Here is a 25460-nt window from a genome sequence, read left to right as displayed (position 1 = left end):
TTCCTTCCCACAGATACAGTAGAAATACATCTACACGTGGAACTACTCCTACAGAACACCCACTGAATGCTGGCAGAAAACGTCAGACCTCCCAAAAGGCAAGAAACTCCCCACGTACCTGGGCAGGGCAAAAGAAAAAAGAAATAACAGAGACAAAAGAATAGGGATGGGACCTGCACCAGTGGGAGGGAGCCGTGAAGGAGGAAAGGTTTCCACGCACTAGGAAGCCCCTTCGCGGGCGGAGACTGCGGGTAGCAGAGGGGGTAAGCTTCGGAGCCACGGAGGAGAGCACAACCACAGGGGTGCGGAGGGCACAGCGGAGAGATTCCTGCACAGAGGCTCGGCGCCAAGCAGCACTCACCAGCCCGAGAGGCTTGTCTGCTCACCCGCCGGGGCGGGCGGGGCTGGGAGCTGAGGCTCTGGTTTCGGTTGGATCGCAGAGAGAGGACTGGGGTTGGCGGCATGAACACAGCCTGAAGGGGTTAGTGCACCACAGCTAGCCGGGAGGGAGTCCGGGAAAAAGTCGGCAGCTGCCGAAGAGGCAAGAGACTTTTTCTTGCCTCTTTGTTTCGCGGCGTGCAAGGAGAGGGGATTCAGAGCGCCGCCTAAACGAGCTCCAGAGACGGGCGCGAGCCGCGGCGATCAGCGCGGGCCCCAGAGACGGGCGTGAGACGCTAAGGCTGCTGCTGCCACCACCAAAAAGCCTGTGTGCGAGCACAGGTCACTCTCCACACCGCCCCTCCCGGGAGCGGGTGCAGCCCGCCACTGCCAGGGTCCCATGATCCGGGGACAACTTTCCCGGGAGAACGCACTGCGCGCCTCAGGCTGGTGCAACGTCACGCAGGCCTCTGCCGCTGCAGGCTCGCCCCGCCTCCTCTGTACCCCTCCCTCCCCCCAGCCTGAGTGAGCCAGAGCCCCCGAACCAGCTGCTCCTTTAACCCCGTTCTGTCTGGGCGGGGAACAGACGCCCTCAGGCGACCTACACGCAGAGGCAGATCCAAATCCAAAGCTGAACCCTGGGAGCTGTGCGAACAAAGAAGAGAAAGGGAAATCTCTCCCAGCAGCCTCAGAAGCAGCGGATTAAAACTCCACAAACAACTTGATGTGCCTGCATCTGCTGAATACCTGAATAGACAACGAATCATCCCAAATTCAGGAGGTGGACTTTGGGAGCAGGATATATTAATTTTTCCCCTTTTCCTTTTTTTTGTGAGTGTATATGTATATGCTTCTGGGTGAGATTTTGTCTGTATAGCTTTGCTTTATAATAGCTTTATTTTACTTCACTATATTATATCCTCTTTCTTTCTTTCTTTCTATTTTTTCTCCCTTTTACTCTGAGCCATGTGGATGAAAGGCTCTTGGTGCTCCAGCCAGGCATCAGGGCCGTGCCTCTGAGGTGGGAGAGCCAACTTCAGGACACTGGTCCACAAGAGACCTCCCAGCTCCACGTAATACCAAATGGCAAAAATCTCTCAGATCTCCATCTCAACATCAAGACCCAGCTTCACTCAACAACCAGCAAGCTACAGTGCTGGACACCCTATGCCAAACAACTAGCAAGACAGGAACACAGCCCCATCCATTAGCAGAGAGGCTGCCTAAAATCATAATAAGGCCACAGACACCCTAAAATACACCACCAGACGTGGACGTGCCCACCAGAAAGACAAGATCCAGCCTCATCCACCAGAACTCAGGCACTAGTTCCCTCCACCAGGAAGCCTACACAACCCACTGAACCAACCTTAGCCACTGGGGACAGATACCAAAAACAACGGGAACTACAAACCTGCAGCCTGTGAAAAGGAGACCCCAAACACAGTAAGATAAGCAAAATGAGACGACAGAAAAACACACAGCAGATGAAGGAGCAGGGTCAAAACACACCAGACCTAACAAATGAAGAGGAAATAGGTAGTCTACCTGAAAAAGAATTCAGAATAATGATAGTAAGGATGATCCAAAATCTTGGAAATAGAATAGACAAAATGCAAGAAACATTTAACAAGGACGTAGAAGAACTAAAGAGGAACCAAGCAATGATGAAAAACACAATAAATGAAATTAAAAATACTCTAGATGGGATCAATAGCAGAATAACTGAGGCAGAAGAACAGATAAGTGACCTGGAAGATAAAATGGTGGAAATAACTAATGCAGAGCAGGATAAAGAAAAAAGAATGAAAAGAACTGAGGACAGTCTCAGAGACCTCTGGGACAACATTAAACGCACCAACATTCGAATTATAGGGGTCCCAGAAGAAAAAGAGAAAAAGAAAGGGACTGAGAAAGTATTTGAAGAGATTATAGTTGAAAACTTCCCTAATATGGGAAAGGAAATAGTTAATCAAGTCCTGGAAGCACAGAGAGTCCCATACAGGATAAATCCAAGGAGAAACACACCAAGACACATATTAATCAAACTGTCAAAAATTAAATATAAAGAAAACATATTAAAAGCAGCAAGGGAAAAACAACAAATAACACACAAGGGAATCCCCATAAGGTTAACATCTGATCTTTCAGCAGAAACTCTGCAAGCCAGAAGGGAGTGGCAGGATATACTTAAGGTGATGAAGGAGAGAAACCTACAACCAAGGTTACTCTACCCAGCAAGGATCTCATTCAGATTTGATGGAGAAATTAAAACCTTTACAGACAAGCAAAAGCTGAGAGAGTTCAGCACCACCAAACCAGCTTTACAACAAATGCTAAAGGAACTTCTCTAGGCAAGAAACACAAGAGAAGGAAAACACCTACAATAACAAACCCAAAACAATTAAGAAAAGGGGAATAGGAACATACATATCGATAATTACCTTAAATGTAAATGGATTAAATGCTCCCACCAAAAGACACAGACTGGCTGAATGGATACAAAAACAAGACCCGTATATATGCTGTCTATAAGAGACCCACTTCAGACCTAGGGACACATATAGACTGAAAGTGAGGGGATGGAAAAAGATATTCCACGCAAATGGAAATCAAAAGAAAGCTGGAGTAGCAATTCTCATATCAGACAAAATAGACTTTAAAATAAAGACTGTTACAAGAGACAAAGAAGGATACTATATAATGATCAAGGGATCGATCCAAGAGGAAGGTATAACAATTGTAAATATTTATGCACCCAACATAGGAGCACCTCAATACATAAGGCAAATACTAACAGCCATAAAAGGGGAAATCGACAGCAACACAATCATAGTAGGGGACTTTAACACCCCACTTTCACCAATGGACAGATCATCCAAAATGAAAATAAATAAGGAAACACAAGCTTTAAATGATACATTAAACAAGATGGACTTAATTGATATTTATAGGACATTCCACCCAAAAACAACAGAATACACATTTTTCTCAAGTGCTCATGGAACATTCTCCAGGATAGATCATATCTTGGGTCACAAATCAAGCCTTGGTAAATTTAAGAAAATTGAAATCGTATCAGGTATCTTTTCCGACCACAATGCTATAAGACTAGATATCAATTACAGGAAAAGATCTGTAAAAAATACAAACACATGGAGGCTACACAATACACTACTTAATAACGAAGTGATCACTGAAGAAATCAAAGGGGAAATCAAAAAATACCTAGAAACAAATGACAATGGAGACATGACGACCCAAAACCTATGGGACGCAGCAAAAGCAGTGCTAAGAGGGAAGTTTATAGCAATACAAGCCTACATCAAGAAACAGGAAACATCTCGAATAAACAACCTAAACTTGCACCTGAAGCAATTAGAGAAAGAAGAACAAAAAAACCCCAAAGCTAGCAGAAGGAAAGAAATCATAAAGATCAGATGAGAAATAAATGAAAAAGAAATGAAGGAAACAATAGCAAAAATCAATGAAACTAAAAGCTGGTTCTTCGAGAAGATAAACAAAATTGATAAACCATTAGCCAGACTCATCAAGAGAAAAAGGGAGAAGACTCAGATCAATAGAATTAGAAATGAAAAAGGAGAAGTAACCACTGACACTGCAGAAATACAAAAGATCATGAGAGATTACTACAAGCAACTCTATGCCAATAAAATGGACAACCTGGAAGAAATGGACAGACTCTTAGAAATGCACAACCTGCCGAGACTGAACCAGGAAGAAATAGAAAATATGAACAGACCAATCACAAGCACTGAAATTGAAACTGTGATTAAAAACCTTCCAACAAACAAAAGCCAAGGACCAGATGGCTTCACAGGTGAATTCTATCAAACATTTAGAGAAGAGCTAACACCTATCCTTCTCAAACTCTTCCAAAATATTGCAGAGGGAGGAACACTCCCAAACTCATTCTACGAGGCCACAATCACCCTGATACCAAAACCAGACAAAGATGTCACAAAGAAAGAAAACTACAGGCCAATATCACTGATGAACATAGATGCAAAAATCCTCAACAAAATACTAGCAAACAGAATCCAACAGCACATTAAAAGGATTATACACCATGATCAAGTGGGGTTTATCCCAGGAATGCAAGGATTCTTCAATATACACAAATCAATCAACGTGATAAACCATATTAACAAATTGAAGGAGAAAAACCATATGATCATCTCAATAGGTGCAGAGAAAGCTTTCGACAAAATTCAACACCCATTTATGATAAAAGCCCTGCAGAAAGTAGGCATAGAGGGAACTTTCCTCAACATAATAAAGGCCATATATGACAAACCCACAGCCAACATTGTCCTCAATGGTGAAAAACTGAAACCATTTCCACTAAGATCAGGAACAAGACAAGGTTGCCCACTCTCACCACTATTATTCAACATAGTTTTGGAAGTGTTAGCCACAGCAATCAGAGAAGACAAAGAAATAAAAGGAATCCAAATCGGAAAAGAAGAAGTAAAGCTGTCACTATTTGCAGATGACATGATACTATACACAGAGAATCCTAAAGATGCTACCAGAAAACTCCTAGAGCTAATCAATGAATTTGGTAAAGTAGCAGGATACAAAATTAATGCACAGAAATCTCTTGCATTTCTATACACTAATGACGAAAAATCTGAAAGTGAAATTAAGAAAACACTCCCGTTTACCATTGCAACAAAAAGAATAAAATATCTAGGAATAAACCTACCTAAGGAGACAAAAGACCTGTATGCAGAAAATTATAAGACACTGATGAAAGAAATTAAAGATGATACAAATAGATGGAGAGATATACCATGTTCTTGGATTGGAAGAATCAACATTGTGAAAATGACTCTACTACCCAAAGCAATCTACAGATTCAATGCAATCCCTATCAAACTACCACTGGCATTTTTCACAGAACTAGAACAAAAAATTTCACAATTTGTATGGAAACACAAAAGACCCCGAAGAGCCAAAGCAATCTTGAGAACGAAAAATGGAGCTGGGGGAATCAGGCTCCCTGACTTCAGACTATATTACAAAGCTACAGTAATCAAGACAGTTTGGTACTGGCACAAAAACAGAAATATAGATCAATGGAACAGGATAGAAAGCCCAGAGATAAACCCACGCACATATGGTCACCTTATCTTTGATAAAGGAGGCAAGCATATACAGTGGAGAAAAGACAGCCTCTTCAGTAAGTGGTGCTGGGAAAATTGGACAGATACATGTAAAAGTATGAAATTAGAACACTCCCTGACACCATGCACAAAAATAAACTCAAAATGGATTAAAGACGTAAGTGTAAGGCCAGACACTATCAAACTCTTAGAGGAAAACATAGGCAGAACACTCTATGACATAAATCACAGCAAGATCCTTTTTGACCCAGCTCCTAGAGAAATGGAAATAAAAACACAAATAAACAAATGGGACCTAATGAAACTTAAAAGCTTTTGCACAGCAAAGGAAACCATAAACAAGACCAAAAGACAACCCTCAGAATGGGAGAAAATATTTGCAAATGAAGCAACTGACAAAGGATTAATCTCCAAGATTTACAAGCAGCTCATGCAGCTCAATAACAAAAAACGAACAACCCAATCCAAAAATGGGCAGAAGACCTAAATAGACATTTCTCCAAAGAAGATATACAGATTGCCAACAGACACATGAAAGAATGCTCAACATCATTAATCATTAGAGAAATTCAAATCAAAACTACAATGAGAGATCATCTTACACCGGTCAGAATGGCCATCATCAAAAAATCTAGAAACAATAAATGCTGGAGAGGGTGTGGAGGAAAAGGAACACTCTTGCACTGTTGGTGGGAATGTAAATTGATACAGCCACTATGGAGAACAGTATGGAGGTTCCTTAAAAAACTAAAAATAGAACTACCATAGGACCCAGCAATCCCACTACTGGGCATATACCCTGAGAAAACCATAGTTCAAAAAGAGTCATGTACCAAAATGTTCATTGCAGCTCTATTTACAATAGCCAGGACATGGAAGCAACCTAAGTGTCCATCATCGGATGAATGGATAAAGAAGATGTGGCACATATATACAATGGAATATTACTCAGCCATAAAAAGAAATGAAATGGAGGTATTTGTAATGAAGTGGATGGAGTTAGAGTCTGTCATACAGAGTGAAGTAAGTCAGAAAGAGAAAAACAAATACAGTATGCTAACACATATATATGGAATCTAAGGGGAAAAGAAAAAAAAAAGGCCATGAAGAACCTAGTGGCAAGACGGGAATAAAGACACAGACCTACTAGAGAATGGACTTGAGGATATGGGAAGGGGGAGGGGTGAGATGTGACAGGGTGAGAGAGTGTCATGGACATATATACACTACCAAATGTAAAATAGATAGCTAGTGGGAAGCAGCCGCATAGCACAGGGAGATCAGCTCAGTGCTTTGTGACCACCTAGAGGGGTGGGATGGGGAGGGTGGTAGGGAGGGAGATGCAAGAGGGAAGAGATATGGGAACATATGTATATGTATAACTGATTCACTTTGTTATAAAGCAGAAACTAACACACCATTGTAAAGCAATTATACTTCAATAAAGATGGTTAAAAAAAAAACAATAAATGCTGGAGAGGATGTGGAGAAAAGGGAACCCTCCTACACTGTTGGTGGGAATGTAAATTGGTACAGCCACTGTGGAAAACAGTATGCAGGTTCCTTAAAAAACTAAAAATAGAGCTACCACATGATCCAGCAATCCCACTCCTGGGCATATATCTGGAGAAAACCATAGTTCGAAGGATACATGCACCCCAGTGTTCATTGCAGCACTGTTTCCAATAGCCAAGACATGGAAGCAACCTAAATGTCCATCAGCAGATGAATGGATAAAGAAGATGTGGTATATCTTCAATGGAATATTACTCAGCCATTAACAAGAATGAAATAATGCCATTTGCAGCAACATGGATGGACCTGGAGATTATCATACTAAGTGAAGTAAGACAGAGAAAGACAAATATCATACGATATCACTAATATGCAGAATATAAAAATAATGATACAAATGAACTTACAAAACAGAAACGGACTCACAGACTTGGAAAACAAACTTATGGTTGCCAAAGGGGAAAGGTGTGGGGGAGGGATAAATTGGGAGTTTGGGGTTGACATATACACACTGCTATATTTAAAATAGATAACTAACAAGGACCTACTATATAGCACAGGGAACTCTGCTCAATATTCTGTAATAACCTAAATGGGAAAAGAATTTGAAAAAGAATACACGTATATGTATAACTGAATCACTTTGCTGTACACCTGAAACTAACACAACACTGTTAATCAACTATACTCCAATATAAAATAAAAATTAAAAAGTTCACACTGAATAACAAAAATTATGTCATATTCAAGCATCTTACACAGTGTGGTAGACCCCTGACATTTACAAAGATATTTGGGGACCTTTGTGAATCCCCAATTTTATATATTATGGGAATGTTTGTTCTGACTTTATTCTGACTTCTGGCTTTCTCCCTAGTTACTTTTGCATTGATAGTTCTTTCTGGTACATAGCCTCCTAACACCGAGGAAACAAATTCAACTTTCATTGACCTTTCTTCCCTATGGTGTGCAACTATTGCATTGGTTGGGAGATGAAATGGTTTCTCCCTAAAATAGTTTTCTTTTGTTCTTTGTAGAAGGTTTTGTGAATTCTTTCATGTTACACATCTGATCCAGAAACATTATTTCCCCAAATTACTTTGCTTCCTTTTTATTTCTGTCAACAGCCTTAGCAGTTGGTCTTCTTTTTTGAGTCATTTTCTTCATAAATCTTCATGACAGTTACTGTTGAAAACAAGTAAAAAACAAAGCTGAACAGTAATGAGGTGCTAGATGGTGAGATGAATACTGGACAATCAGGTAGGTCCATTCACTGGTTAAGTGATGCATCTTAAAAGTATCTGTGGGGCTTCCTTGGTGGCGCAGTGGTTAAGACTCCGCCTGCCAATGCAGGAGACACGGGTTCGAGCCCTGGTCCGGGAAGATCCCACACGCCACAGAGCAACTAAGCCTGTGCACCACAACTACTGAGCCTGCGCTCTAGAGCCCGCGAGCCACAACTACTGAGCCCGCATGCCACAACTACTGAAGCCCACGTGCCTAGAGCCTGTGCTCTGCAACAAGAGAAGCCACTGCAATGAGAAGCCTGTGCACCACAATGGAGAGTAGCCCCCGCTCGCCGCAACTAGAGAAAGCCCGCGCCCAGCAACGAAGACCCAACACAGCAATAAATAAATAAAATAAATAAATTTATTTAAAAAAAAAAGTATCTGTGATTCCAGTCCTTGCTTCAAAAAAACTACAAATCATTACTAAAATGGGTTCATATTTGCAAAGTCCTAAGAACAATGTCTCCTGTGTAGTAAACATTATATAATTTTTAAATTAGAAAAATACACATTATAGGTCTTTGACATGTCAAAATCAACATATAAAGATAATCAGAGCTGAAAAATACCAAAGCTCAGTCTATTGCAGGACAGGCAAGGAGAAGCCGCATCACTAAGAGCAGGTTAGAAGGTCTTCCTGACCAGAAATTCAAGGGCTAGAGGTAGTACAGAAGGAGGAAGTACAACACAAAGGGGAAGACTCTGAGGTCAGGTTTCTGATCGACCCATGAGGTAGATTAACTCTTCTTATGATTAATATCTTTCAGGTTCCATGGCACCCATACTGAGAAACCTGGTCTCAAACAAGTCTGGTTGAGTTAGTTGTATAAGATTCTAGGGGGTGTTGCTAGATTCATTCAGTAGATGCCTTAAGCATATGTACATGCTTGAAATGCAGTGGATTTCTTATAACAGAGGTTATCTGAGAACAGTAAAAATCATTAACATTCAGTCTATGATTGCTGAGGATCTATGCATTTTTTTCAATAAAAATAATGATAGGGTAACAGTGGAAAGTTGGTCTATAGATGCTCTAAAAACCATATGAGGGGTTATTTTTAGAAGCTTTCCAAGGAGTTTCCGAAATCAGTTCTGTCTTTTGACAGGTTCTTATAATTAAGAAGTTCCCTGGTAAGATAAGCCATGAAATCTTAGGAAGAGTAGAATCTACTAAGTGGACAAAAACTGTTTAATTATAATTGTAACAGTGTTGTGAAGGTTTAGTGCTCTTTTCCTAAGCTGGAGTACCACACATAAACTTCTGGTGTTTTGTCCTGTATTGTACAGTAATTTTTGTTGTGTGTTGACATTCCTGGCTTCCCTTCAGTTCCCTGTGCTAGTAGTACCTGTCTAGAATAGATATTCGGTAAATACTAGTTGAATGAATAGGCAACAAATGAATAGACCGGCCAGAAAGATGGTGCCTATTTCCTAATCTTTACTCAACTCTAAATAGTAGGAGCTGACCTCTTTGTTCCTCTCAGACTGGCACCAAAAAAAACCTGTATTCTTTGTTTTTTTTCTGGGTAGTATGACCTTTTCAGAGAAGGAGGTCTCCACAATTAGACAAGCCACAAAATATAAACTGATTTAAACTGGAGATTTAGGGAAAAAGACCACCGAGAGCTGAAAAGGTTAAATACTTTATCAGGAAAGGTAAGCTATGTCTTGTAGAAGAAAGCCTTCCATGGAAACAGAAAATGAATATACTGTCTTGCCAGCTTTTAATTCTTGGGAGGATAAATTTAAAAAATATATTATCCTTAGGAAAATAATGAGTACAACTGTAGAGATGAAAACATTGTATTTTATTAATTTACTTTAAAAATTTTGAGAGTGAATTAAGACATTATTTTCCCGTTAAAGAATGTTTCCATTTTAAGCTTGGAGAAATATCAGGTTTTTCTTGCCACATGGTAAGTGATTCTTATACTTACAGCCATTAGAAATTCCCCATCATTCCTGAGTAGGTAATTATTACTTGAAATAGCTCTTCCAGAGTGATTATTATGAAATGTACCTATCTTCTGTTGATCTGCTGCTTTATTTATCTCGTGTTAAAAGATCCTTAGGAACCTTTCTATCATTAATGAACAAATTTCATTTTACAGATACATCCATTAGTTGCCAAGAATAATTCTGATCTGATTAAAGGATAACCATGTAAGACCACTAATTCACATACTAAATGCTTAGGATTGTACATTGTTAAAGACCTTACATCTCCAGACCCATTATCTTATTTCTCTTGGTAGAAGACAATACATGAGAGCCTTAAATAGTGGATGGATCCATCCATCTAGACCAAAGAAAAAGAGGGCTACAAAAACAAGTATACAGTTTGAGGAATCCTTCCACTCAAGGATCAATGTAGATATTATGAAATAACAAAATACCACAAGTCTCTTTGAGATGGAGGGAAGCTCATTAAAAAGGAAAACATTTGGGACTTCCCTGGAGGTCCAGTGGTTAAGACTCCATGCTTCCACTGAAGAGGACACGGCTCAATCCCTGGTCGGGGGAACTAAGATCCCACATGCTGCGCAGCGCAGCCAGAAAAACAAACATACAAAAATAAAACAAAAAACCCATTCTTGGATGATTATGATCTCAAATGAGTTATTTAAGGAAACAAACATGACAAGATATTTCTTACATCTATGAAGTGTTTCTCAGAAGGATGAAAGTTGTTATAATTTTCATAATAGTTATTTTCTATGTCATTATGATCATAAGTAGAATTTATGTGTTTGCATGAGGGGCAATAAATACTGGAGAGGCAGGCTGACTTTTAGGAAAATATATATGTGGATTGCAAACCCCTTGAAAGCAGAGACCTAATTCATCTCAGTCCCTATCCTCAGAGCCTGAAGTTCATCCTGACAAATGCTGTTAATCAATAAATACTTGCTGAATGAATAACAAATTAATACGTATCAAGTCTTCTGATCTCACTGGAGAATCTTAGTGGAGAATCCACAACCTACAAATATGCTGAATTCCAAAAGAATTTTGAGGCATATTGTTTGCAACTTAAAATATATTTCTCCACAGAAAAAGCTATTATGGATGGTACAGGGGTTGGCAGGCCAGCTCCTGCCATGAAAGTCACTTAATCTACAATGTAGCAGAAACATTATACATATGAAATGAACAAGTAGCAGAAAAAAAAATACTGCAGCAATAAAACCAAGATAGAAATAATAAAATTGAATAAAACCTTAAAATTTTCTTGTCCCTCAGTGCTTGAAGAGAAGCAGATTTAAGTATGAGAAGAAGAGATGTATGGAAACTGTCATGGAGAGGCTTGTATTCTCGAGGAATTTAGAAGCTGACGGCTTTTTAAAAATTATGTAGAATTCCCCTTCAAAACATAATTCTGCTTATCCATGATAAAAGTCTTTGAATAACACTATTTTAACTCTTACCAGCTAAGATGAAAGTGCCTTTTAAAATTCAAAAATAGAATGGTGAAAAGAGGAAAAGAAACAAACGTGAAGAAAAATCAAGTAAATGGAACAGCAACAACAGAGATGAAAATATGGTAATATGAATTAATGTAGTACCCTCTATGCTCAGGTACTGAGGATAAAAAAAATGCATGAAACACAGTCCCTGCCCTCAAGAAACTTCAGGCGTAGTAAGGTGAGTCAAACTCATAAGCAACTAAGTGCAACAGTTGTGATAAACACTGGGAAAAAGTAACTAGGCTATGTGGAGCCAAAAAAAAAAAAAAAAAGAAGGTGGGAACACTGTGAGCAAATGAAAGTGCGCTGAGTACAGAGGCTGAGAGGAGAGAAGGAATGTGCCAGGAGACAGAAATGGAGGGGTGAGCCAGGTGGGACTGTGGTCCCCATGTGAAGCAGCCTGCCTTATCCTACAGATGGCTGGAAATCTGAGGAGGGATTTAAACAGGGGAATAACATCATCAAATGGGCATTTTATATATTTTTTTAAATTAAAAAAATTTTTTAATTTATTTATTATTATTGTTTTTTTGGCTGTGCTGGGTCTTCATTGCTGCACGCGGGCTTTCTCTAGTTGTGGTGAGTGGGGGCTATTCTTCGTTGTGGTGCATGGGCTTCTCATTGCGGTGGCTTCTCTTGTTGCAGAGCATGGGCTCTAGGCGCGTGGGCTTCAGTAGTTGCAGCACGTGGGCTCAGTTGTTGTGGCTCATGGGCTTAGTTGCTCCACGGCATGTGAGATCTTCCCGGACCAGGGCTCGAACCCATGTCCCCTGCATTGGCAGGTGGATTGTTAACCACTGTGCCACCAGGGAAGTCCTCAAATGGACATTTTAGGAAGATCACTCTGGCAGCATTATGGAGGATAGATTGGAGGTATGAAATACTGGTGGCAGGGAAACCTGACAGAAAACTGCAAGAGAATGAAACCTGGTAGTAAATAGCAGGGCTAATAATAGAGTTTGGAGAGCCGTTTGGTCTGTTCTCATCCTCCTGAGGGCCTCAAATTCAGATACTTGATATTGTCTCCTAATGAGGTTATCCACACTGTCATTGAGACTCATTTTCAGGATTGAACATTTAAAATACAAATTTGGCTACAAATTCTGTAACCTCATTTTAACACATTTAAAAATTTTAACATACCGGGAGTCTCAATAAATGGAAGGGTTCTGAGTCCCTCTCCATCTCGGAGAAGCCTGCTAACTTGCTGTGTGTGGTTTGTGCACAATCTTCTTGGTGATAAAGAATGGAAGGGATAGAGGAGAGATGCAAACTAGGAAGTTCCCTTAACCAGCACCAATTTAGCTTTGTTGCAGTGAGGAGAGGAAAGTGTACATCCCTTTACTCACGAGTTGATGTTTGCAAGTTGGTTGTTCATAGCTGGGAAGTGTCTGAACTGCTGTTAAATAATTCTTTCTCTATCTACTTACAATATAGATGGACGTCCTGGATTTGAAATATTTAGTAAAAGGTATTATGCTTCTCTAAATTACTTTCCATTTTCCTGACCTAGAAGACTGACTTTGAGAAATGACCCAGAGTTAATTGTTTTTAGACTAAATTATTGAAAGTGACTTATTTCTCTTATATTTATGTCTCTGGTTCTATGCCTTTTTAATGCCCTACAAAAAAACATTATAATCTTTTGACAAAAAAATTTAAAAAGCATTTTATAGTTGTTGAGCATAATGAATGAAATTTTCTTTTAATTTTTGCTTTCTAAACATATTTGATTAGCTATTGTTGAAAGGAGAACTAGACATGGGCAAAATTAGTTAGGGGCTATTTATTTCTAGGTAATTATAGCACAATCACTCTGATGAAAAAATGTAAATATCAACAGTAGATTTAAAGAGTTGCGTTTCGAAGTTTTTAAAAAATATTCATTCACTAAATGCAGTTGGTTATTAGCACATTGCTAAATGATTAAAATATACCTAAATGTAACAATGTTATCTGTCATTCACAAAAGACCTATAAATCTAATATCTACAAAAATAAAAATATACCTTCAGAACAAAGTGGCATGGTTTTAAGGCCAAACTTGAGGGAAATAAAATATCACAATTTAGTCTTATATAAATTCAGCCTCTAAATAAATCTAATTTATGCCTTCTGAGCTCAGTTGTCCTTGACACATAGAAAACATCTCTCTCTTCAGAAAAAAAAAACCACTTCTTCCTTCTAGTGTATGACTGGTCTTTATCCATGTGGGAGAAAGTGATAAAAATAATAGAAGTATTACAGTATTAAGATGAAGGGAGAGAATCTTCATATTGTTTTTTTTTTAATAAACTTATTTTATTTATTTATTTATTTTTGGCTGCATTGGATCTTCGTTGCAGTGCACGGGCTTCTCATTGTGGTAGCTTCTCTTGTTGTGGAGCATGGGCTGTAGGCACACAGGCTTCAGTAGTTGTGGCACATGGGCTCAGTAGTTGTGGCTCATGGGCTCTAGAGCACAGGCTCAGTAGTTGTGGTGCATGGGCTCAGTTGCTCCACGGCATGTGGGATCTTCCCGGACCAGGGCTCGAACCTGTGTCCCCTGCATTGGCAGGCGGATTCTTAACTACTATGCCACCAGGGAAGTCTCTTCATATTTTTAAAGTGAGCCATTTCACAACAAGCCAAGGACACAGAAAAGCTCTTTGTCTTTTGAAACATTTGACTTTATGTCCAATGCTCTAAGCCTCTGGATAAGGATCACTTCTTTCCTCCTCCTCTGCTTCTGCATTGGACATCCTCTAGGTAGCTTGGGTACTGAGGGGACCAAGCAAAAGAGGCCACGGACTGTATGCTAATTAGTTGTTTAGGTCTGAGACAATTAGTAGTTTAGATCTAAGGATCTTCAAGGAATCATTTTCCTTTCTTCTTATTGCAGGATCAAGCTGAGTAAGACTCTGATAGTTGATATTGAAACATAATTATATCATGCAGAGATAAAGTTGTACACAAATATTTATTGACAGAATGCATAAATAACCCCAAGATCCTTCTTTCAATATTTGAATTGGTATTGATCAGTAGTAATTTTTAGCACACTTTAAAGAGTTTAAACTATTTCCCTCATCAGGTTAGTTTCTTGATCTAGAATTCCTGTATGAAAGTTGCCCTAGGAATGGTCATCTATGAAGCATAGAACTCCCCATGAAGGAAATTCTGGTCCTCTTTTATGTTTAAATATGTTCTCTTCACCAGACATTTCTGGGGGGGGGGGGGGTGGGAATTGTTACTCTCAGGTATGCTGCCTTACTTAGCTTTTGGCATTTTTTTTTTCCAAGACACACTCATAGCTCCCTTAACAGGAACAATGAAGTGATTAGTTACAGTATCCCACACCTCACTAATGTGTGACCCAAATTTTGTGGCATAAATTTTCAAGCAGTAGTTTCATTTTTTTCCTCTGCTGTTGTTTAAAAAATTGGGGTTAACATTACTTCTTATTCAAGTTAGAGAAAAAAAACAGAAAGGTCTTATCTGCAGAACAATTCACATAGAATCTCTTAATATATTGCCTCTACTTTTGCAACAGACTCAAAAAATCAGAGTCTCTACAATGGTTGCAGTGAAGCAAGCAGTCTCCTGAGTATAGAAGCAGTATAATACTGCTTCTATCAGCTGACCTCCCTTCTTTTACTTCTTTCATATGATGGTGATTGACTAGAACCTGACAAGAGGAAGGTGTGGTTTTATGATGATCATTCTGCAAGTATATATTAAACATCTGTCCATCATGGTGGGAAGGACTAACTTACTTTTGGGTATTCAACTCACTGGGTATTTTAAAAGTCAGGTTACTCTTAACACAAAAGTACAGAGACTGGGACTTCCCTGGTGGCTCAGTGGTTAAGAAGCTACCTGCCAATGCAGGGGACACGGGTTCGATCCCTGGTCTGGGAAGATCCCACATGCCGCGGAGCAACTAAGCCCACGCACCACAACTACTGAGCCTGTGCTCTAGAGCCTGCAAGCCACAGCTACTGAGCCCGTGTGCCACAACTACTGAAGCCCGCACGCCTAGAGCCCGTGCTCCGCAACAAGAGAAGCCACTGCAATGAGAAGCCCACGCACCGCAACGAAGAGTAGCCCCCACTTGCTGCAACTAGAGAAAGCCTGCACACAGCAACGAAGACCCAATGCAGCCAAAAATAAATAAATAAATAAATTTATTAAAAAAGTACAGAGGCTAACGTGACAAAAGTAGTTCCAAGTTTTAAGATTTATCTCATGAGTCACATTCACTGGCCTCAGCCCATCTTTACATCAAAAAAATCTGATACTAAGTATGGATTCTAGATTCTGAAGCCTACGAATTATGAATAAAATCTGAACTATGGAAAACAGAACAACTTTCTAAAATGTTACTATTTACCAGAGACATTTGCACTCAGATCTTTCCTCTAATTAGATCCTTTCTTGTGTTCTAGCAGTTCTCCAGTGTTATGGCTGGGAGGAAGCCAATTTCAAGGATCTATTGCACAAAGAACTATTTACTGAGACATATGCAATGCTTTCACTATGAAATAAACAGGAGTTACTAAATGACTTTAATAAAGGTTTTGACAGTAAGAAATGAGACTTACTTGTCTTTAGCACTCTCACACTATGGAATGCAGTGGCGATACCTTTGCTACTTACTATAGTGCAATTCCTCCCATGGTTTTGGGAACCCATAATATTCTTAATTTAGTCTCACATTTCACCTTTACATATATGCCTTTATATTGTCTTCCAAAAGGTGAAAATCTATTACCTTATATGTTTTTAAAATGATGCACAAGTCTCCTATATTTTCCCAATGACAGTGTAATTCTCTCTGTCTGCCAGGTTGCAAACAGTTATTTTGACTCTTTCCCCTATTTCCCAAAATTCTGGCAGCTTGTCTTTCACTAATTTCCTCAAATATAGATCCTACTTTAGGTCTTTCATCATCTTACCTCTCCCAGGGCAGTCATTCTCAAACTTTAGTGTGCATATTAAAAAATACACAGGAAACTCATAACATTCAGATTCTTGATCCCAGTCTTAGATGACACTCAGCAAGTCTTAGGAAAGGCACAGGAAACTGGATTTTAATCACTTAAATATAATCCATTGCCCAGATTTTGAGAAATTTTATTCTACAGTCTTCTTATCTCTTTTGGGTCTTATAAACCATTTCTAAATAAGAATCCTAAAGATTATATCATGTTTGTTCACCTACTTACACCTTCAACTATTTATTGAGCACCCAATGTGTGTTAAGTACCGTTTGAGGTATTGGGTTTATAGTATTGACCAAAACAAACATCACTGACCTCATGGAATTCAGTTTTTGTTTCCCCACATTTAAGAAGGATCCTCTATAACATCATGTTTGATCCCAACTTCCTGAATCTGATGTTGATCCTAGTTGATCATATCTCATAACTATCATTCAAAAAAGATGCTCCCCTCTAGTCAGGTTTTTCCTCTTCCTCTTCCTCAGCCTTACTGTCTCCATAGCAACTCAATCCACTTCTGGTTGTCGGTCCTGTTATTCTCCATCAGGAATATTGTGCAGTGTTGTGGACAGGGCATAGAGATGGGAAAGGAAGTTTCATTCATTCATTCAACACATACTGAGAGCCAAGTACTGTTCTAGATATGAGAGAATTCAGCAGTGAACAAGTGAAGATAAGCACACAAACAAAAAACAAAGAAATATCAGATAAATTCCATGCAGGGTATGATGACAGTGACCTAGCAACTACTTTATATTGGGTAAAGAATATATATATTGGGTAAAGAATATAGTGACATTTCGGCTGAGAGCTGAATGACAAAGATAAGTGGCCATGCAAAGTTTAGGGAGAAGAACATCACAGGCAGAAGGAATAGTTAGTGCTAAGGCTTTCAGGTGAAAATGTGGGTTAGAAGATTATAAGGAAGGCCAGTTTGGCTGGTGCACAGTAGGAGAAGATAAAGTGGTAAAGGCTGGGGTCAAAGAGGTTCACATGAGCCAGATGACATAGGGCAGAAGTAGGGGCCATGATGTGATTTGATTTATGTTTCCACAAAGCTCTCTGGTGTTGTGTGGGAACTGGATTGTAGAGAGGCAAGAGAGACCAAATAGGAACTACTGTAGTAGTCCAGGGCTCAGCTGATGACGGTGTTTGGATACGCAGTAGCACAAATGGACAGAAATGGACAGAGTGGGCATATGCTCTGGAAGTAGCATCAAGGAGCCTGGGGATGTATTAGACGTGGCGGTGCAAGGCAGGACTCAAAGAAACTTCCTGGATTTTCTTCACTTGAGTAGCTGGCTGGCTGTTCATGTCAATTACTGATGCAGAGAAGACTGTAGAGGGAGCAGGTTCTGGGTGAGGAGGGTGATAATCAAAAGTTCAAATGGTGGGTGATGTAGCTGAAAAATAGGCTACTGTGGCCAGACTGCAAAAGGCTTACGGTAAGAGCTAAGAAATTTAAACTCTCTCTGAATTGTGACTTAGGAAACATACTGTGGCATTGGTGTGTAGGATGGGCTGGAAGGGGTAGAAATCACATGCCTGCAGTAGGATTTGGGGAGAGATATAAGAGAGAGTCAAAAGACACAAGAATAATTATAAAAGAGCCAAAGAGAGTTAGGGAAAGAGATCAAACACAATACAGATAGAAAATACAAGTGTTTATTTGAAGATGGAAAGAGTAAGAGTAGAGTAGGATTCACCTTAGACGGCTCCTTGGTTGGTAGTTTTGAGAAGAGGATGCAGAGGGCAGAAAGCAGAAAGTACAACGAGCTCCTGGGAGAAGGACTGAGCCTGCTCTCCACAGGGCTGTGCTTGGGTCCCACAAACAAATTGGCTTGGAGAAGAGCCTGGCTTGAAAGAAGAGAGCTGACTTTGTGATCTACATTTGGTCATTCCCTCCACTGGTGGCAAGAGAACATGTGTGTGTTTGTGTGAGAAAAGCAACCTCATCTATATTTTAGTTACCACACATCTTTTCACCATAGAAAAAAAATTGGCAACCTTTATTGCTATTAGGATCATCTAACAGGCTATCGGATAAAACGTATATGTTTGTAGCATTTTCAGAGCTTGAAATATTGTTTCATTAAATGGGAAAATTTTACTCACTTTCATGAGTTCTATTGCCAGTGAACAGTGTGTGCAAAACGGATGTTCATAAAGAGGATCTTTGTCACATCAACGGAGAAAAACTGTTGCTCTTTATGAGAAAATGTTTCCAGTTTACAATTAATTTTATTTTTCTGACTGAATTTTCTTTCTCTGATATAACAGGCTAGATCAATAAGAACCCTGCATCTATAACTTAGAAAATCTAGACAGGGAAAATTATTAGAGAGAAAGCAAATGATGACGAAAATCGATATGCTTACTTACTCTGTGCTCCCTTAACCTTCATTTTCCACTTGTCTTCACCAAAACCTCACCATTGGAGCTAAATTAATCACTGGGATAAGATTTTTTTCTAAAGAAACAAATTTTGGCTCATTTGTGTCAATTTCGAAAGCAGCTGCTTCTTTCCTATATGAGCCATTTTCTGAGTAAGCGATTTTTTTTTTGGTTGACAAGCTGAGATATTTTGCCTTAGTCAATAGTTGGCATTATCATCAAATAGGAGGCAAATTAGTCACTGCAAATGAATTAATATCTTGCAGAACTGGAGTTATTTATGCTCTGAGTGATAAACTTGGGAACTGTCTATCAGCACACTGAAAGAATTTGTAAATGAGGTCCATGCATCACTGTTGGGGATCATCCAGGAATGATGGAGGACAGGATAGCTGTCAGAAGACTGGATTCATTTGTTTGCTTGCTCCTTCCTTCCTCTCTTTCCTTCCTTCCATTCTTCCCATGTATTGATGATCTGTTCTGTGCTAAGTGTCAGGGATATCCCTAAGGAGACATGTCCCCCACCTTTAACAATCTAGTGGGGACAAGAAGACATCAGACATCATTAGAGTATAATGTATTAAATACAAAAATAAATGTCTATAAAAATGTTTTAAAGTACAGAGAAGGAAGACCTTAACTTGTCCTGTAGGGGTTAGGAGGGCCTCACTGAGAAAAATAAATATGAATTTGCCAGGTGGACAAGGCAGTATTTTAGGGAGAAGAAAAATATGTATAAAACCATGGATTTTGGGAAAAATACGATCATTGCTATCACAACAGTCACAAAAACAACTAATATGTGCGATGCACTTACTATGTGCCAGGCACCATGTTATAAGCTTTTCATAAAGGAATGCTTTTAATCTTTACAACCGCCCTAAAGGGTAAGTATTATTCCATTTTTCTGATGAGGATATCAGATCCCAGATGGTTAAGAAATTTGTCCCAAAGAAGAACTGGTATGTTTACAGAGTTGCAACTCTTCAGTGTGTTGGTGTGTGAAGGATGTGGTGGAAAATGTCAAGAGGTGGGGTTCGAAAGATCTCCTGGCGTGTGTGTAATAAACACTAAGCTGTATTACAGAAAAGGGCTCAGGTTCATTCTTAAGCAGAACAAATTTGTCCATCTATTCCTCTGTCTGTGCATCTACTCATTTATTAAATATATATACATAGAGGATTTTAAGCAGCACACAGAAATCATACATTGAGATGAGAGTGAAAGAAGAGAAAAGATGAGGGAGAGGATATAATGGAGTTAGGAATAAGGTTAGCTGAGCAGACATCAGTGAACCTTGGCAGACACTAGAGCTATTTTACATCTCTGTGTGGAAGTTAAAAAACCAGTTTAGGAGAGAAAGCCAAGCTACCCCCTGAGTGAGCTGAAATTGTACCCACTGGAAAGGCCAGGATATTTCAAAAGAATGATTTTGGAGTCATTTAATCAGATGGACAGATGGGTGATAGAGGCCATAATGTCCTATTTGTTGTAGCATAGTGGGTATGATTTTCGTTCGAAAAGAGTTTTTTTTTTAAAGGAGATATAACCAGATGCCACCTTCACCAAAACACAATCTTAATAAAGTACTCATGTAATGCCTGTCTTTAATAATTCTACTGCCTGAATATTTGCCAAGATGACTTATTTGTGACATTTATACCAATCCAAATAAATAACTTACTGGTTGGCTTGTTATTTTTAAACACCACCTAACAAATACACTAACTTTGGTTTTAGAATGTTTGACATGTAACCTTTCCTTTTGGCAGTGATTAGCTATCAGGGGCGGTTGCCTGTTCAGGCTATTCTGAGTTTGCAAGACTTAAATTGCATTAGCCAAATAGTTTCTGTTATAAGGTAGTTTTAATTGAGTATATCCAGACATGCTTCTAAGATTGTTTAGAAACAAGTTCAAAAGAAGAGGGTAACACAAACTATGAAAAAATAAAGTGCTGTGTTAAAAGATCATCCCACGTAACACTAACTCTTGGGTCAGTAATCTATTTCTGTGTAAATATAGGGATAGGGTGAGGAGAGTGGTATATGTTGAGCTCATATTTCTTGACCCATAACTAATTCCTGTCCACAGAGGCAAAAGTTAATAAAAGCTGCACGTAATCTGAAAGTGCTTCTGGTAGATAGCGCATGAAGTGGTAAATGGCAGGATAGTGTGGTAGCTGTTTATAGCACAATAGCTAAGTTTAAAGGCCTGCGTAACTACGGCCAATAATTGATCAGGCATGTGGGTTGTGTATGATTTGGGTGAACAGTCCAGCAGTCTAATCAGTGTATGATTTGGGGGAACAGAGGGGATCCTTTCTGAAAATAGAAAGGACGATAGAGTCGCACCAGGAGCTATCAACACTATGCCCAGAGTCAATAAACATGTAAAACAAGCTATTGAAGAGGAAAAGATCTCAGTTCTGAAAAATCACTGAATAGCTTTCAGGGCAAAATGTCTTAACCAGGGCTTTTATTGGTTTATATGTTCAATTGGCTGTACAGGATGAGGCCCTGATTGACAAAAGTTGAGGCAGTTAACTGTCTTGTAAGGTGGTGAGAACTGAGCCTCCTGCCTATCAGTTGAGCCTCTATAAATTTTTTCCCCACTCATTTCATACCTATAACTCTGTCTAGAATTTATCCATATTGTCTAATGAAATCTAATGGCATGGCTCTGGTCCTGTTATAGGTTTTATTAGAACTAAGGTTTTCCTGAGGTAATAAAATTGTGTTAAATAAGCTTTAAAAGCTTTAAATTTTACAAGGCCATGGCCTCTTGTTTGGTTTTTGTCATTGTAAGCTTCTCAGCAAATCTTGTCAAGTTAGGTACTAGAAAAGTGAAACGTAGAATGTGCATTTTCTGTTGAATTTTATTTTTCAGGTAAAATTGGTTTTCAAATCTGCTAATTGGTGAAAAGAGGTCAACTTCTCTCTCAAGTTACAGAAGCAGAAATTCAACTGGTCCTTATTAATGAAAGATCTTCAGTGAAGGTTGAAAGCCCTTCAGATCAATCATACCACACTCTGAGCTCCTCTGGCCTCCGTGGTTCCCTCATCTGTGCTCACGGCTCACAGGTGTACAGGACTCACCGAGGACAAAAATGGTTACTTAACCATCCAGTTGAAATATCCTTTCTATGGAAGGTTAAAAATCCCAGAAAGTCTGTGGGACTGGCTTTTGGAGTATAGCTATGAGTAAAATATTCTCTAGATTTTCCCAATGTATTGTGATTCAATTTATCAGATAAATGAGTTGTTGGAGGACTTTCATTTAAATTGACAAATTTTCCTCCAGTATAAAGTTCCATAGGGACATAGTCTTCATTCTTTACCAATTTCAGGTTGCCACTAATGTCTAGAGGAACTAAAGGTATTTAGCCTCAGGGTGACATAGGAGCTACTTTCAAATATTTGTAGAATGCTATATAGAAGTAGTAGTATACTTTTTCTCCAAAGTCATATGGGTGGGACAAAATCTTAGTAATCATAGTTGTGCAGTAGACTACTTTGGAGGTTGTGACCCACCTCTACCTCTGGAGATGTTCAGTAAAATTGTGGATGATCATTTGACATGAAAGTCATGTGTCAGATATTTCTTGGACCAGATGGTATGAAAGAGCTCTCCAAACCTGAAAGTTCTAAGAATCTTTAATGAGTATTTTAAAAAATTATTTAAAATTTGTTGTTGTTGTTGTTTTAGCATGAAATCTGAGGAAGAGCTGTTTGCTAGAGGCAAAATGTATGCCTATGTTTTTATACTTTTAAGTTTTAAAATTGTTGCATTATTTTATCTTTTTTCAGATAGCTCACTGGAAATAAATATGGAAATTTCCTAAGAGGCTGAATACTGATGAGGTTGTAACTGAATTTAGAATTATCTTCTGGACACAATTCCTTGGGTGATATAGGATCCTAAATTTATTTGTTTTACCTTTGTATTTTGGAAAAGTTAAAACTTATAAAATTGATAAATTAGTATCCTGTGTGCCCATCACCTAGCTGCAAGAATTATTAACTTACAGGGCAGAATAATGGCCCCCACAACATGTCCATGTCCTAAAGCCTGGAACTTGTTGATATGTTAGGTTATGTGATAAGCAAGAATTATGGTTACACATGGAATTAAGGTTGCTCATCAGTTGACACTGAGATGGGGGAGATTATCCTGATTCTCCAGGTGGGAACAATCTAATCACATGCATCTTTGTAAATGCAAGAAGGAGGCACTGGAGAGAGACCGAGATAGATGGCCATGTGAGAAGGTATTGGCTGATGCTGTTGAAGAGAGATGGAGGAATGGGGCCTTGAGCCAAGGAATGTGGCTAGCCTATAAAAGCTGAAAAAGGCAAGGAAACAGATTCTCCCCTAGAGCAGCCTGAAGGATTGGAAGCCTGTCGACACCTTGATTTTAGCCTAGTGAGACCTAATTCAGATTTCTTACCTACAGAACCATAAGATAATAAATTTGTGTTGTTTTAGGCCACTGAGTTTGAGGTAATTTTTTATAGCAGCTATAGAAAGCAGATTTCTAAAATAAAGGGAGAGAGAGAGAAAGGCTGTCAAAACGTGAAGGGAATAAAATAATCCTTAAGGTTAACGCTAAAAATTTCTTTGAATGTATTTTACAAACCTAGCAAAGAAAGACTGCTTTTATTTGTTGGCTTTGACTACAAAAGGAATGGATGTAAATCTGAATATCTATAAAAGAGATTTGAATATATATACCAAAGTTTAATTAGATATTTAAATTGCTAATATGATTAGTTTTATTAATCATTTGAATGATTTAAGCCCATTACTCTCATCTTTTGGTGCCATTTTTGTTAAACTACTTATTTCCATTACATAAATTGCAAATTAGATACTCTGGCTTACTTAAATATATGTATTATGGTACTCTTGATGGTTTTCCTTTACATACTATTTATCCAATTTCAGCAAAAAGGCAGATATTGGAGAGATAAAAATTCATTATTTTATAGAAGCTAGTGAAATTGTTTATACTTATTAAGATATGGTACTTTCAATAAAACCAACTTAAAATTTATGATCATTTTCTTCAAAATAATTCTCTAAATTCCTATTTATATTCATAGGTTCTTTTTTTCTAAGCCTGATAAAGTATTTAATTTGAATCCAAAAACCAATCAACCAATCGCTCAACTAACTCTGCAAACATAAACATAAGTAAAAACAAAAAATAAACAAAACAAAGCATTTAAGTTTATAAGCACTTTTGAAAAGTGATGCAAATTGCTTGAATGAACTTTCTCATATATCTATTTTTTATCTTGCTAATGTTAAAGGACAAAAGATCAATGTCTAGATTTACTGAAGTCATGTATCCTAATGCACCATTTATTTCTTTTATGTTTAGACACTTTCCCCCTCAAAGATATTAGCCATATGATTCACAATCTGCAGTGAGGTTTTACTAAATGTTATTATTGGAGATATATTCAACTGTATGTTTGAGATGTATAGATTATATTCCTTTGGAAAGTTGCAGGAGAAATTCTGTGGTAGCATACACTTGTTTTGAAAGTATAAATTAGAAATACACACTAATAATTTTGAGCATGTGGCACAAACTTTAACACACAGACACACACATGCACATCAGACTCCAAAATCTCAGAAATACATATGCTATTTAACATTCCACTTAATACTTAATACATCATCTTATTCTTCCTAGACACTATGAGAAACTGAAATGTACAAAATTAAGGGTAGTCTCTAAAGCTATTGTGATGTGTAAACCTGGTTAGGCTGTGGTGCCCAGTTATTTGGTTGTTATGAAAATAGTTTTTAGATGTGATTAACATTTACAATCAGTAGACTTTGAGTAAAGCAGATTATCCTCCATAATCTGGGTGGGCCTCATCTAACTAGTTGAAGGTCTTAAGAGCAAAGATGGAGGATTCTTGAGGAAAAAGCAATTCTTCCTCAAGACTGCAGCATAGAAACACTGCCCAAGTTTGCCACCTGCTGGCCTGCATTGCAGATTTTGGGCTCAAGGCTGCAACATCGACTCTTCTTTGAGTTTCTTGCCTGCTGGTCTGCCCTATGGATTTTAGACTTTCTAGGCCCCTAAATTGTATAAGTCAATTCCTTAAAATCTCTGTTTCTCTGTCTGTCTATAGATAGATAGGTAGGTAGGTAGGTAGATAGACAGACAGATAGATCCATCTCCTATTGGTTCTGTTCCTCTCAGACAAACCCTGCCTAAATAGCTATTATTGCCCAAACACCTTGCAAATAAGACATTAACCTTGA

At 38.6% G+C, this 25460-nt stretch overlaps 1 long non-coding RNA gene across 1 annotated transcript in view; it reads left to right on the top strand.

Annotated features, from left to right (window-relative positions):
• LOC103000654 (uncharacterized) overlaps positions 1-24208 on the top strand; it is a 143595-nt gene extending 119387 nt beyond the window's left edge. The window contains exon 3 of the long non-coding RNA XR_450850.2: positions 22063-24208. This is a non-coding gene — a long non-coding RNA (uncharacterized LOC103000654). The remainder of the gene's footprint in view (positions 1-22062) is intronic.
• The last annotated feature ends 1252 nt before the right edge of the window (positions 24209-25460 follow it).

This window comes from Balaenoptera acutorostrata, chromosome 3 (assembly GCF_949987535.1).
Source record: "Balaenoptera acutorostrata chromosome 3, mBalAcu1.1, whole genome shotgun sequence".
NCBI classification, from domain to species: Eukaryota; Metazoa; Chordata; class Mammalia; order Artiodactyla; family Balaenopteridae; genus Balaenoptera; species Balaenoptera acutorostrata.
Note: the sequence above shows the minus strand (reverse complement) of the source record. Positions and strands in the feature narration are given on the sequence as shown.